Below are 14,548 nucleotides of genomic sequence, written 5' to 3' on the forward strand. Positions count from 1 at the left end.
CTAGGATGCATGCCCTTGTGACAGCATACAGCTCGGCTTGCTGGGCAGATGTGCCAGGTGGGAGGGCTGCACTTTCAATTATGGTGTCTACTGTTGTTATAGCATACCCTGCTCTGCAATCAGTGTCTGTTAGTCTGCTAGAGGAACCATCAGTGTACCATTCATAGTCAGTTTTTTCTAATGGTGTTTGCTGCAAGTCTGGTCTGGGTGTGGTGCATGTCTCTACAACTTCAACACAGTCATGGTCAGGGGTCTCATCTGAATCACCTAGTGGAGGTAATAATGTTGCCAAATTAACAGGTGGGCATCTTTTAATGGTGATATTGGTGTTAGACAACAGAGTGACCTCATAACCTGTTTGCCTGGCTGCCGAAAAATGTTGTGTTGCTGCAGATGACAACAACAACTGTACCGAATGTGGCACATAAACAATACAAGGGTAGTCCAACACAATGGGAGCCGTCCTCTCTACCATCACAGCTGCTGATGCCACTGCTCTCAAGCAAGCTGGATGCCCAGTTACTGCTGCGGGCAAAGTCACGGAGTAGTATGCCACAGGTCTTTTTCCAGAGCCATGCTGCTGTGTCAGCACACCATTTGCAATGCCATTTTGCTCTGACACATAGAGATGGAAGGGCAGTTTGTAATCAGGCAGCCCCAGGGCTGGCGCAGCACACAAAGTCTCTTTCAGTTTCTTAAAACAGTTTGCAAGTTCATTAGTCCATACAATGTTGTTGGGAGCATCTTGTAGTGTACATTGTCGCAGGATGGCACCATAGGATCTGTACTCAGGGATCCACTGGCGGCAGTAGTTCATCATCCCCAGGAATGACAGCATTCCTTTCTTGGTGGACGGAGGCCTCATGCCCTGAATCATTTTGATCCTGTCGGGTGATATGCGGCGTGTTCCTTTGGATACCACATAACCCAGGTAAGTCACCTCTTTTTGGCAGCACTGGAATTTTGACAATGAAGCTTTGTGTCCTCTCTCCTGGAGGTGATTCAGCAGCGCTACAGTGTCTTTTTCACAAGCTTCAAGGGATGGAGATGCCACAAGTAGATCATCAGCATACTGCAAGATGATGCTACCTCCTTCCAGGTGTAGGCTATCCAGGTCTCTCTTTACTGCCTGCGCATAGACCGTGGGACTCTCAGTATAGCCTTGTGCCAGTCTTCTGAAAGTATATTGGGTATCTTTCACTGTGAAAGCAAAAAGGTACTCGCTCTCTGGATGGACTCTAATACTGAAAAATGCAGAGAAGAGATCAATGACTGAAAAGTACTCTGCCTCTACAGGTATAGAAGATAATATGGTATTTGTGTCAGGCACAACAGGTGCTAAGGGAACCACAATGTACAGGAATTTATATAGCGCAAATCACCAAGCGGTTTCTAAGCGCTTGCTTAGGGAACCCGTCCTGGTATCCCCCTGTGAGATAACCCCGGCAAGGTATCCACAAGGTGAAAGCCAGGCATCCCGCCGCGAGGGGCCGTTGTGGAGATTAAGCAAGCTATTGCCCAGAGTCGCAGAGTGTGAACCCATGAATTGAGTAGGCACCGGAGCGAGAATTGTCGAGTCCATGGACATTTTAGGACTCTAGACCCCGCCGAGCCGGGAATTGAACCCTGGTCCCGGGCTGACCTCTGCTACCAGGTCTGCCTCCTCTAACCAGTGAGCCACACTTCTCCACAATGTTGTTTATCTGTCGTAAGTCCTGTATGAACCTATACTGCCCAGTATTGCCCTTGGGTAATGGAATGATAGGACTATTACAGGGGCTGGATGTCTTTTTAATGATACCTTGCTGCAAGAGAGATTCAATCACAGGTTTTATTCCCTCCTCAGCCTGAGGTGACAGCCTTTACTGACGGACATAAGGTAATTCAGCATTCTCTTTAAGTGTCACTTTATGGGGAGGGTATGTTTTCAATAATCCTGCCTCATTTTTGTGTTTTGCCCAGACCTCTGAGTTCACTTGCTCTAGAATTTTAATTTTAGTCAGCTGTAAAGCCATATTCCCTTCAAGTTTGTCAAAAACTGCAGTCTTGTCCTTTCTGTTCATACACAACGTCCAACACCACCCTTCTCCATCTCCTAACACGGACACCAGTCCTAAAGGAAATGTAAAATCCTTTGTTCTAGGTAAGTCCTGAAGGAGTTTGACCATGGGGCCCAAATCCTTAGGGTAGTAACCTGGTGCTACAGCTATGGATACATGTGGTTCAGAATCTGGCACTTGAAATAATCTCATTTCCTGTGGTCCCAGTTTAATGCTCACTGCACACCCTTCTTTTCCTACATATAATGTGTGCTCAAACAACTCCATTGTCCAGTGCAAATGTTTGTCTGCCCTGTAGGCGTACCATTCAGGCACTGCTCCTGTGAAAAATGCTGCAGTACAGTGCATGGGCTCAGGTACTAATGTCAACTGCACTAAATGAGTGACCAATTCACTCTCAATGTCAGGGCTGTATTTAAACAGTTCTTGAAACATGTTTTCATAAAAATCTCCATGTAATGGAGTCCATTGGTAACGTGTTGGAGAGAGAGAGAAGACAGGGGGTGCACATAACACAGAGTCCTCACTTAATTTGCAAGCAGTAAGTGCTCTATTAGCCAATTCTAACCTGTTCTCAGGTACTTGTAAGTAAATCCCATTTTGTGAAAAATATAATGTTGCATGCAATTTACAGAGGAGGTCTCTCCCCAGCAAATTGATGGGTGCATCTGGTGACAGCAGAAACTGATGTGTCATTGTGAAGTCATCAACAGAAACTGGTAGGGGTTCTGACAATTCTTCATGCATCATCATTCCATTTACCGCTATAGTAGTGACTGTTTCACCACTACCAGGACCCAACTTGTTTCTTACTGCAGATAGGGTTGCACCACTGTCTATTAGGAAATCGATCTCTTTATCTCCTACCTTAATTTGAAACATGGGATTCTCCTCTGGTGTCTCGGATACCTTCATCATAAAGCACTGGGCTCTGGTTGCTGCAGTTTGTCCCATCTCTCTCTCCGCGTTGTCCTATGCTGATCCATGTTGCTCCTGGAAAGGATTCCTCATGGAGTGCTGGGTCTGCTTCAGGTCTCTGGGCATGGGTGGTGCAGATGGCTGGGTCTCATTTCTGTCTGACCTTTCATTCCTGTTTCTATCATTTCTATTATACTGGTCACTTCTCTCATTCCAGTACCTTCTACCTCTATTATTTCTACAATTGCGTGCCCAGTGCCCATACCTCTGGCAATTATAGCACCGATCCCCACTCTTGTCTCTCCTCTGGTATCCTTGTCCATTATCCCATCTTTGCTGTGCCCCCTGATAGTACATTCCCTCTGGCTCCTCCTCTCTTTGTATTTGCTGCAACATCATTCCTTTGTCATTTTTAGTGATGTCCTTTCTTACCTTAAAAATACCATCTCTTTCCATAGTTATGAGAAGCGTGCACAACTCGTTATATCCTTTAGTGGACCAATCAGGGTGGCGTAATTTACAACTGTGGGCCACAGAAGCTAGCAATCCATTCATAAGGGTTTGCGTAGCCAATACCTTATAGGCCTCTGTGGTGCGTGGTACCCCTGCACTGTTATCCCATGCTTCATTGTACCTTAAGATGTAATCAGCCACTGACTCACCTGGCTTCTGCAACGTGGCAGTGACTTGAGAAAAATCACCATGTTTAACTGCTAGCCCATTAATTGTGTCCCTGATAGACTCTAACCAATGAATCAATCTATTTTCTGTGACATCCATATTATTAGTCAGTATGGTCCAATCCCTTTCCTGTGGAATTTGGAATGCACTTTTTACTAAAGACCATCTGCTCCCATATCCTATTTTTAATAGCATTTCTACATCTCGAGGGACGGGGGTATAGGCAATACATATTTTATGAAGCCACTCATAATATTTTACACTGGCAGTCAGTGGGTCAGGCGCGTCCTTAGTCATTTGGGTTGCCTCCAAGGGGGTCCATGGTTTTAGCATGGCTGTCCCCCCCAACACTATTTTTGGTGCAGTTATTTTAGTGTTCAATAGTATGTCATCAGTATATGAGTTCTCACCCTTTCCCTTTAGGGTCCGTGTTTGTGACCGTATATGTATCAGCCGTTCCCTTCTCTCTAGCTTATCCTGTAGTTTATTAATGGAGCGTTGTATTTCCTCCCTATCAGTGTTTACTTCTTCTTGGAACTCATCTGCCTCTTTCCTCAGGTGTGTCAACTGCTCATGTTCCTCCTCATCTTTTCTCTCTTTTGCACTCAGCCCTAAATCTTCACTCAGACCAAAAGTGGAAGGTTGGGCTGGGGATTCAAAAGCATGTAGCATGTCCCCTCCTAAGGATAAGTGCCCATTCAAGACTGGTGGTCTAAAACTGCCCTCTCTGGCGTTAGTTGGTATGTCAGGTACCCTAGTTAAATCACCTTCCAGGGATATGTGAAAATAAGGTACACGTGCTAAGCTTTGTTGTGAAGCCAGTGCTTGCTCAGGTGTGTTATGTCTTTCACACTGGTTGTAGGGGCCTGAAAGTGATGGGTAAATTGAAGTTGCTGGAAGAGGGGATGAGAATTGAGGTGCAGGAGAAACAGGCCCTGCAGACTGGATGTTTTGTCCCAATGTTTGGTGGCTGTTCTCATTGCTGGCTCTATCTGAGACCCAGGAATTAAATTCACTAGTTGCATTTACTCTCTGTCTTTTCCTTTTTTCCTCAGTAAGCAACAAAATCTCCTCCTCAGTCAATGCGCTACTAGTTATTTGCCCATTGTCTGTTCCTTCCCCCAGTTTGACAAAAAGGCCTTGAGGCTTGGAGGCGATAAACAGTTTTTTCAACGTATTTATATCATCATTTACTTGGCGGTGCGTCCAAATACATAGCAGAGCAGCAGCCCGTCTAGAAGTAGTGGCATTTGGTATTTCTTTAACCCGGTCTGCTTCAATTGTTGAAAACCCACACTTTTGCCATAGTGACAACAAATGCTGCTCTGTTTGCACATAGTTACTTAATTCTAATAAACACTGGCTATAAGATGTGGGCCAATCTTTTGCTAATTCTAGCTCTTTTTTAGTAGGCTTCTTGCACTCACTATTCACCATTGCAATTGCAGAACACACTTTATGTTCAGTGGAGGCATTCCCCTGGCCTTTCTTTTTTGAAAGGAGAGCTTTATTTTTTGCAATTGAAAGCCACTGCTGTAAACAATCTTTTACATAATGTGAATCCCATGATGGGTCACCCTTTAAGTGTATACGTTCTGTCAAGCGTTCAATATCATCTATCTCAAGAGAACCAAATCTAGGCCACAGCCCGTCATTCCCTTTCCACGTCCATACTAGCGCGCAAAAAGGAGTTACATATTCTAAACAATTTGTATCTTTCACAACCTGAGCTGCAGGGCTATCTGCTGGTAATTTAAAATCCTTCTCTAATGACAGTTCTTTAAATAATTTCTTTGTCTTTTTCACCATGCGAGGCCTTACCACCTCCATAGTTTCTTTAGAATTGCCAGAACCCATTGTGCCCTTCACTCACAATTTTTTAAACCCTGAAAGATAAATAAATATGTCTCCTGGAAGTAAAAATTTGTTAAGATTTGGATAGAGAGACTTGAGAGAAAAAATATACAATTGTGCAACACTCAGACACCACATAAAACAATTTGACTTCTCTGATGCAACTTGTTGTGATATCATTCAAAGAAGCATTTCAAATAAACATAGCAGGACAATACTTTTTAAAAGACTCTAAACATAATTAAATACAGTCATTGATCAATGACAGGACAGTGCAAAATTGAAAAACATTTCCTTGTGTCCTGCAGCCAGCCAATGGTCACCGCTTCCCTCGCTACACTTCTGGGAGAGTTGTTTTTATCTCTTCATCCCTCTACTCTTGGGTCATAAATTATTGTCGTGCCTAGGCTCTCCTGTTGCGTTATGGCGTCCCGTAGACCCCTGTCGCATATCAACTCCAAGGTGTTGATACAGAGAAATATTTCAATGATGATAAAAATTTCAATCACTTGATGGAAAAGAATTCAATCAATGATGAAAAAAATCAATCAATTGTTTCTCTACAGTCCCCTAGTTAAATTCGATGCCAGTTACTACCTCCTCTCTCTTTTTTTTTTAAAAAACTATGTTCTAACTGAGCATTTGAAACACTGAAAGGTAACGCCAGCAAGTTATTTTAGCTTTACAGCCTACTTACCAACTGGTGACATTACAGTCCTTCAATGTCCCACTTCTGAACACCACTTCTGTTAGGTAATAAATCCATTAAGTTGGGCAATAAATCCTCCAACCCTCCGCAGAGCGACACAAAGCAAATAAACCACAGCTGCCTCCCAAAACACAGGAAATGTTCTTGCACCTTTGTCCGTTTATTGGCATGCCAAGGCAGAATGCAGACGCAGTGTCACGTCTTGGAACAAGCTTCTTCTGCCCCTCATGAATAGTCACAGCAGAATATATAGGGCAGAAAGTGCAGTCATCAGTAAACTCATACAATGTGCCCAAGGCCAAATATGGTTGTACATATACAAATAGAAGTGCCACGTAGGCCCAGAACATAGAGCAATATATGGGCACAAGGGACCAGAAAGCAAGTTTAAGCAAACCTGTAAGATTCAGAGGCTTTCCACAGCTGTTAACCCATGACGTGTCAATGAGGGCACTACAGGTCATGGGGTCAGGAGTTAATAGATTTCTAAGGGGAGGGGTGTTCAGGAGCACGGAGCAAGCAGCTTGGTCAGAGCGGTTAACTCAGAAGGTCTGAGATAGTGTGGAGGAGAATATGGAATTGAGAGATATTTTTCCCCACAGTTGTGACCCCATGGAAAAGGTTCTCTCCCTGGATCCTATCTTGACGGGGGCCTGCTGCTGGGCGCCAGGAGCTACCGCCACTGGGGACTGCCTCTCTGCCTGGAGGGCCCTGTGAGCTGGACCCCGGACCCAGCCTTTGCCCCCCTGCCTTCCTTCCCTGAACTTTGCTCTGGACTTTTGCATACTTTAAGCGCCTGGGAAGCGCTTTGTTTTTCCTCCATGGGAGCGCTTTTATTTCAAGTTGCAGCACGGAGCTGCAAGCATTTGGCATAGGGATTCCCCTGCATTTGTGCCTCAATCACGGGAGCCTACCTTGGATTGTGCGTGAGGAACGCGGGTGCCTACCCCGCACATCTGCTCATTTTTTATCCCTAGCGGGTGCCCACCCCGCCAGGGACTTTGCCTTAAAGAGGGTGCCTACCCCTCATTTTGCCCCAATAAACTCACTGCCGCTGGCCCAGGAATCCCCGACCGGGCTGCTGCTGAAGTCACGAGGCCGCGGTGCTAGGATTGGTCCCAGCCGCGGACGTGGCCTCACAACGATGAGGAATTTGCCGGTGGAAGCGAGGACGGGAGCCTACCCCGCCTCCAAGGATGACCCGGCACCAGAGAAGAGAAGCCAGGCCAGCGCGAGAAGAGAGGCAATGTGGCTGACAGCGGGGCGCCCATGCCCGGAGAAGAGCCCCGCGCCCTGCAGTTGTTGGACTTTGAGGCGGAGGGGGCCCGAGGCACATTGCCAGTGCCTGCCCCCGCCGCCGGAGAAGTGTTGCTGCAGGTGCAGGAGAGGACAGGAGCCCACCCCGCCTCCACAGGAGATTGCCAGGAGCCTCACCGGCTCCATTGAAGTCCCGGTCCCAGAAGAGGGACCGGGCGAAGAGGAGGAGCTCCACAGTGCTGGCCCCAGGATGGAAGGAGACTGCAGGGGAGTCCCAGGTGAGTGGGGCTCACAGTGGCTGGTGGCAGGCAGAGGCACCCGGTCAGAGCGGCCCCATTGGGGCAGAGGGCCGCTCCAACGTGGACTATGTGTGGTTGAGGGGCATTTGATGATTTAGAGCCTACGTGGCTCCCCGTTGTTTTGCGGCAGCAGTTGTAATTAGAGCACACGTGGCTCCAACCTCGGGGGCAGCTGCATTTAGAGCCCAAGAGGCTCCAACGTCTTGGGGGCATAGTTGTACTTAGAGCCCACGAGGCTCCATCGTGTTTTGGCGGGCATTTTGGTCCTAGAGCCCTCGAGGCTCCAACGCTGAAGGGGCATTTCAGGTGGTAGAGTGGCCACGGTTAGCAGCGGGCCACTCCCACAGTGTGGTAGCATTTTCTTGGTAGTTTAGAGCCCTGAGGCTCCAACTATTGTTTTGGGGGCATATGTTGTTAAAGGGCCCGGTTGGGTCATCAGGGGTCCGTGCTACCCCAGCCTACGCACCTGCATTACAGGAGCCAGTGTGCTCCAGGGGGACATGATCTCCAGAGCCTAGAAGACTCCAACGTTTGGCGCAATTTGTTTAAAGGGCACTGAGAGCCCTTACAGTATTTTTCCCTATCTCACAGCTGGCCAGCAATTAGTGGGCAGCTGCACCGTTTAGGTTCCTTATTTTTAGTGGACATATTATTTGGGATTACCCAGCTGCCCAGCAAGTAGTGGGCAGCTGCTACATTCAGGCCCTAAACTCTTGCACACTCTTCTTGGGCTGCCTGCGCAGCCTGCCCTAACACTGTTGGACAAAGGGCGTTTGAGCCCCTGTGGAAGTCCAGTTGGCCTGGGGTCAGTATCCTATGTGATTTTGGCGCAAGGTGATTGCCTACTGTGTTTATGATGATAATTGCCTAATGTGGTTATGTTGGTAATTACATGGTTCTTGCTAATGTGATTTATGCGTAATGTGCAATGCCTTTATGCCTGTGATACCTCTAAATGTGTTTTCATGCTTAGGAGGTTGTTTTGCCTAATATAGTTTATACTAGTGACGTTATGTGTCCCTGCGTGATCTATGCCTATGGTGATTAGTATTGCGTAGTGTTTACCTACCTTTTAGCAGTGGTTACTGGTTGTGTTCTACAATTGTTATTTTGTGCGACAGTTACTCTAAGTGCTATTTCTACTAAGTGCTGATTCTGACAGTGGCCCACGCAGCCCTGTCATGTGTATATAATTCCCTGTAAATACTGCCCAGTGCCAGTTGGCACAGTGTAACCGTGTGATTATGATCTAATGTGTTTATGGTAATACAAAGGCTATTTTTATATATAACCTTGTGTGGAGTTCCTTTTTGTGGTGTGCCTAGTGTGTTGCTGCTGTGTGTGTGTTGCGGAAATGCTTTACACATTGTCTCTGGGATAAGCCTGACTGCTCGTGCCAAGCTACCAAGGGGTGAGCAGGGGTTATCTTTGGCGTGTAACTCCCTTGCCCTGACTAGATTGGTGGTTTCTGCCTGGCTTTGGCGCAAGCCTTAGCCAACCAGAAATCCCAACTCACAGTTCCAATACAGTTGTTCAATCCCACAGATATCATAGTACTTGTTTGAGGTGAAAAGTAATATTCTTTATTTCTTTCTTGCGATATAAAGACAATCACAGCCATAATGTTAATAGGCGGCAAAGTCCGCGTGTTTTGTCCAAAAGATATCTGGACTTCTTGAGGGCTTATAAAAACATACAAAACAAAACAAGCAAATATTGAAACCTACTGCATGATAATTATGAAAAAAAATGTAACAAATATATTAAAAATATATCTTGCTATAAACATAAGACCAACTTAAAATATTGATTTACAAGAAATCAAACCATTTTAGGACCAATAACCATACATAGGTGTGATCCTAATTGAAAGCATAAAACAACAACCTAGGCACTCATAGTAATAGGAAAACAGCATGTAAGTAAGTACAAGAGATAAAGTGAAATGGTTACAAAATGAGAGAAAATAGTTTCCGATGTGTTGAAAAATGTTCTGTCTTTTATTCCTTCAGTTTTGAGCCAACGAACAGAAGAAAACCAGCCGACATGTGTTTCGTCGCATTTGGAAATTAATACCGCAACTTCCTCAGGGCTGTATTCGGAAGATGTGTCCACCACTCGGAACACAGTGATTGGCCGTGGAGGTGCATTCGGCGTACTCACCAAAGATCTCATTACTTACTGGAATTATTGTTTCCTCTTTAAGATTTTCCTCCACGGTGCCCGATATCTTAGGCGGCGGCTTTCCTGCTCGCCTTGCTTTGACTCCCGCACTTTAAAGACTCTTTCATAATCTGATCGTTTACTTGGATCGAAGTGAGAACGCGCTGGATGTTACCATTCACGGCATATTTGATACTTTGTATCAACCCGGGTCTATCTACGAGATTTAGCCCACCCGGGTTGGAATTATCACCGAATGAGCGATGACCAAGTATTACATCTTGGATGAGGAAGTCGCGGAATTATTTTCCAAATGCGACAAAACACGTGTCGGCTGGTTTTCTTCTGTTCGTTGGCTCAAAACTGAAGGAATAATAAAAGACAGAACATTATTCAACGCATTGGAAGATACTTTCTCTCATTTTATAACCATTTTGCTTTATCTCTTGTACTTACTTACATACTGTTATCCTATTATTATGTGTGCCTAGGTTGTTGTTTTTTGTTTCATTGTGAGGATCTTCAAACACACTAAATTGAGGGGTTACAGGGCTTATCCCTTCTCCTAGTGGCACCATACAGATTCATCCTCCACTTACCCATTTAGTAGAGCGCCAAGCGATTTCTCTGAATTCTAAAAACCCTTGTGTTACAGTTTCTAATTGAAAGCATGATATGCGCCATGTACAAATTACTTAATTAGCAGTTGAGCCCTCAATATAGAGTTGACTTATAGTTCTCATACGCATCCTTCCTCTACAGTATTATGAAGCAAAAACACGAGAAGACCAATTGAACCTTAGTCATTCGGGGGTCACTTTAATTTGATCTACATCTTTAGTGCCTCAGGTTTCCAGATCAAGTCTAGTGGCATTTCTTCAGAACCTTGTCTATGTTCATAGTACTCTAAAGAGAAAAACTGTGCAATGATGTCCCTACTCTGCATATGGTCACTGTTTGTGGTGTAATACCATTCGACGTTAACTCACATGGAATGGTCCAGGAGAACCTTAAATACCCTATGGTCTCCATAGGTATCTTTTGAAGTTAGTGAACGTCTACAATCACACACCTGAAGGGAGAAGAGGCAAATGTCAAACCACTAGGTATGGCAAGTGAAATTCCTCAGGGATACTGGGATTGGTGTCCTAGCCCACTAACAGTATGTTTGGGTCTCATCTTTCCCAGTTCCAAAAAATGGGTCGAAGGATCAGAGGAGTTCTTTATATCATGTTAGGCCTCCTCGTTCACAACAATGAGACCACTTTCAACACATCCCACGTAATCATGTGGTATTTGTACGTCAAGGTATGGCTCGTTAATTGTGTAAGCCATCTTGGGATAGACTGCTGTCCATATTGTGATCAATCGCAAATAATGAGGCCAAATCAACGAGGTTGTTGGGAGTCCCTGCACAAGTGAAAATCTCACTTATTATGTCATGGAAATCGGTATATATTCAAATCTCAAATCAGTTCAGGGTTGTTAATAAAAATTTTAAGCAAATTCGCCCTATTTTTTTGTTTGTTTTTTATGTGCACCTTAAACCAAATGTTGGTACCTTGGTGAGTTTCGCACCTGAAATAGAGGCAACTTGCTACTTTACTTTACAGCTTGCTTCATCATATGCTGTGATCTATGGTTGGAAATGTCTCCAACTTGAGTTGGTCCTGGTAAATATGGATGGTGTTTAGGCAGGTTTGGGGTATTAGTCTTTTTAAAAAGCATTATGTGGTCGCTGAGCCCTTGTTTCATGGATTCCTCACTGTCTTCCCTCTCTGTTCATCTTAGATGCAAGTGTAGGCAAAGAAGGTTCATGCTGTTGCCCCATATGTATTAGACATAGAAACAACTGAGGGTTTTTTTCCATTCGACCTTTCAAGACTGGCCAAACTGTGGGAAATCCTCAGCCAGTTTTCACATCTTCTATAGGATTTCTACAGAGACTTCCACTTGATACAGGTCTTTAGATATATATAAAGGCGCTTCTATACTTTATGTTGCCCGAAAGTCCCAATTCCCACTCATTTACAGCTGCCCTTTACTCTGCACCACCTCCCTCGTCCCCGAAGCATACATGCATATATACTCTTCCTTCACCTGGAGTTTCTTCTTAGTGCATACTGTGAATAATATACTATGTTGTGCACTTTCCTCAATGACACGTGAATGAATGAGCTTGTTTGTTCCTTACTGAGATTCACATATACCTGTCCAGCTTTATGGAATTTGTATTTACTCTCCCATGTTGTGAAGCAGTATGACAATATTTTCCTCCATGCCTAGTGTGATTCTGGCCAGCTTGTGTCTTGCCACACCATGTTGCCTATGCATCCATATGTACATCACTCTACTCCTAAAGAAATGGTAACATGTCAAACAGTGGTACTAAAATTGTTGTGGTTCACTTAGTTGGGCACACACATACTGCATTTCAAGATAGGTGTGAAGGATCATGTTAGAGCCATCTATGTTTCAGGATATTATCCTGGAAATATAGCAGATGGTTATCAGCTTGCAGGATAGATCTGTGTATAACATCTGGTCAAACGTTTGACTCATTAGATAACTCAGAAGGTTAATGCTTCTGGTGCAGAGAATTGCAGGTAACCTGTAGGTCACAGATGTCTGCTTTATGTCAGAACGATCAGTGGATTAAACCATTTTTGCACATATCTTTGTTTAACCTACAAGTCAGAGGTTACAGTCAAGTAAAAAAGATCAGTGAGTTCTGCACTCGCTGTAAACAGCTGCATGCAACCAGCAAAGCATAAGTTTGAATGCCTGGCTTTACCTGGGTAGTAATACATTAGTTTATTTAGTGTAATATATACATGATTTTTCATTTAATATCATACGCATGCGCACACGCGCACATACACACACACACACTCACAAACACAAACACAAACACCCGTATTTGAAGGGTAAAGTAGAATCAGTCCAAGCATTTCTCAAGATCAGCAAATTAACTCAATAATTGGTATTGCACTTCCACCATGGTGTAAAGTATGACGGGCACTGCCCTGTGTTGAACATATAAAGCCAAGCTAAATACTTTGGGTCACATGATTTGGAAAAGCACACAGCGTAATAACTTTTGAAGTGCGGATTTGTATAAGGCTTGTTTGGTCGTTGAGCACAATATAAATTGGTCTTTTATAGTTCTCTGGTTCCACTTATTGCCACCTCCATAAATTTAGGACATGTCCTTCAGTGTTGGTCAAATTCAGGATTCACAGCCAACAAACATGAAAAATTGAAAATCGAAAATCCCTCCTACTGTTAAGGGTTCGATTAAAGGAACTGGTGTTACTGTAAAAATATGAACACAGTGTATTCACATAGCAAAAGGAAGTACTGAGAAGTTAAGATATTTCTCCTCATAACACCTTTGTCGTGTAGGTGCGCCATTTTGGCACAAGCCTAGGTTTACAGGTCTTTGTAATGGTTCTTTTTATATTTTAAACTATTTATTTTATCTGTTTGAACTTCATGTGCTGCTTAATGTATTTGTATTGTATTGTAATTGCATTTATATAGCGTTTACTACCCCTGGCTCGAAAAGAAACACAATATATGGTCAAAAGGTATTCATTACTATTATTGGTGCATTTTATGTATTTTTGTATCAAACTGAGATGAAAACTAAATTTTAAAAGCTCAAAATGTCTTTACTGTTGAATTTTGTTCCCAGTTTTTATGGATTTGGACCTTTTTTGCGTTCGTTCTTTCCTTCTTCCTTTCTTTTTTCTTTCTCTCTCTTTCTTTCTCTTTTTTAGTTGTTTCTTCCGTCTTTCTTTTTTTCTTTCATTCTTTCTGAACGCTGCCACAAGACACATTGTGGCCATTTTGTAGAGCCCAAATTGCCTTGTTAACTGTTAATCAGGAACGTAGTCCTGTAAGAATGTTCTACCAAAGTGTACTATGAAAATCTCTAACAAACGTTTTAATTTTGCAATAATTATTATACTTTACTTACCTCTCCTAGAGTTACCGTGAGGAGTTTGCTGATAAATGGAAATCCCTGAAGTTGGACGTTCTACTGTGCCCTGCCATGGGCCCAGCTTTGACCATTGGCTTTCTGGGAAAGATGATTGGTAACTTTCAAGTGATCTGATTTTTGATTCATTTAGTGAATAGCTATTGTCTTGTAGTGTCGTAGCCAGACCTTCGGTATTTAAATGTTGCATGATTTTCCCCACCACCGCAAACCTACCCATAATATCCAGCCAAAATCTACACACACGACATTAGGAAGAAAGGTACCCACCAAAGGGTCTGTCACTTTGCTTCATATTTTGTCATGATTCAAGCGATGAGTGAATGATCTTAGAATGCAGGGGCATATTACCAAGGGTGGCGATATTGAATTATCACCGCTTTAGCGGCCGTTTTCAGACGCTAAGCGACAATAATTCCATCGTCCTATTACCAAGCTGTCGCTAACAACAGTTAGCGACAGCTTGTAGGCAATAGCGAGCGGTTTGGGGCCCGCTTTGCATGTCAGCGATATTTATCGCTAATGACATGGAAAGTGGGCGTACCCAACCGGTTAGCGACTGAAAGCAGTCGCTAACCTCGCTATCGCCTATTACCAAGAAAGG

At 44.0% G+C, this 14,548-nt stretch overlaps 1 pseudogene across 1 annotated transcript in view; it reads left to right on the forward strand.

The window, feature by feature from the left end:
• The window catches only part of LOC144800450 (vitamin D3 hydroxylase-associated protein-like), a 370,773-nt pseudogene that overhangs the window by 320,668 nt on the left and 35,557 nt on the right, over positions 1-14,548 (forward strand). Inside the window, exon 13 of the transcript XR_013604355.1 lies at positions 13,933-14,041. The product of XR_013604355.1 is annotated as a vitamin D3 hydroxylase-associated protein-like (transcript). The remainder of the gene's footprint in view (positions 1-13,932; positions 14,042-14,548) is intronic.

Source organism: Lissotriton helveticus, chromosome 1_2 (genome assembly GCF_964261635.1).
Source record: "Lissotriton helveticus chromosome 1_2, aLisHel1.1, whole genome shotgun sequence".
NCBI lineage: Eukaryota > Metazoa > Chordata > Amphibia > Caudata > Salamandridae > Lissotriton > Lissotriton helveticus.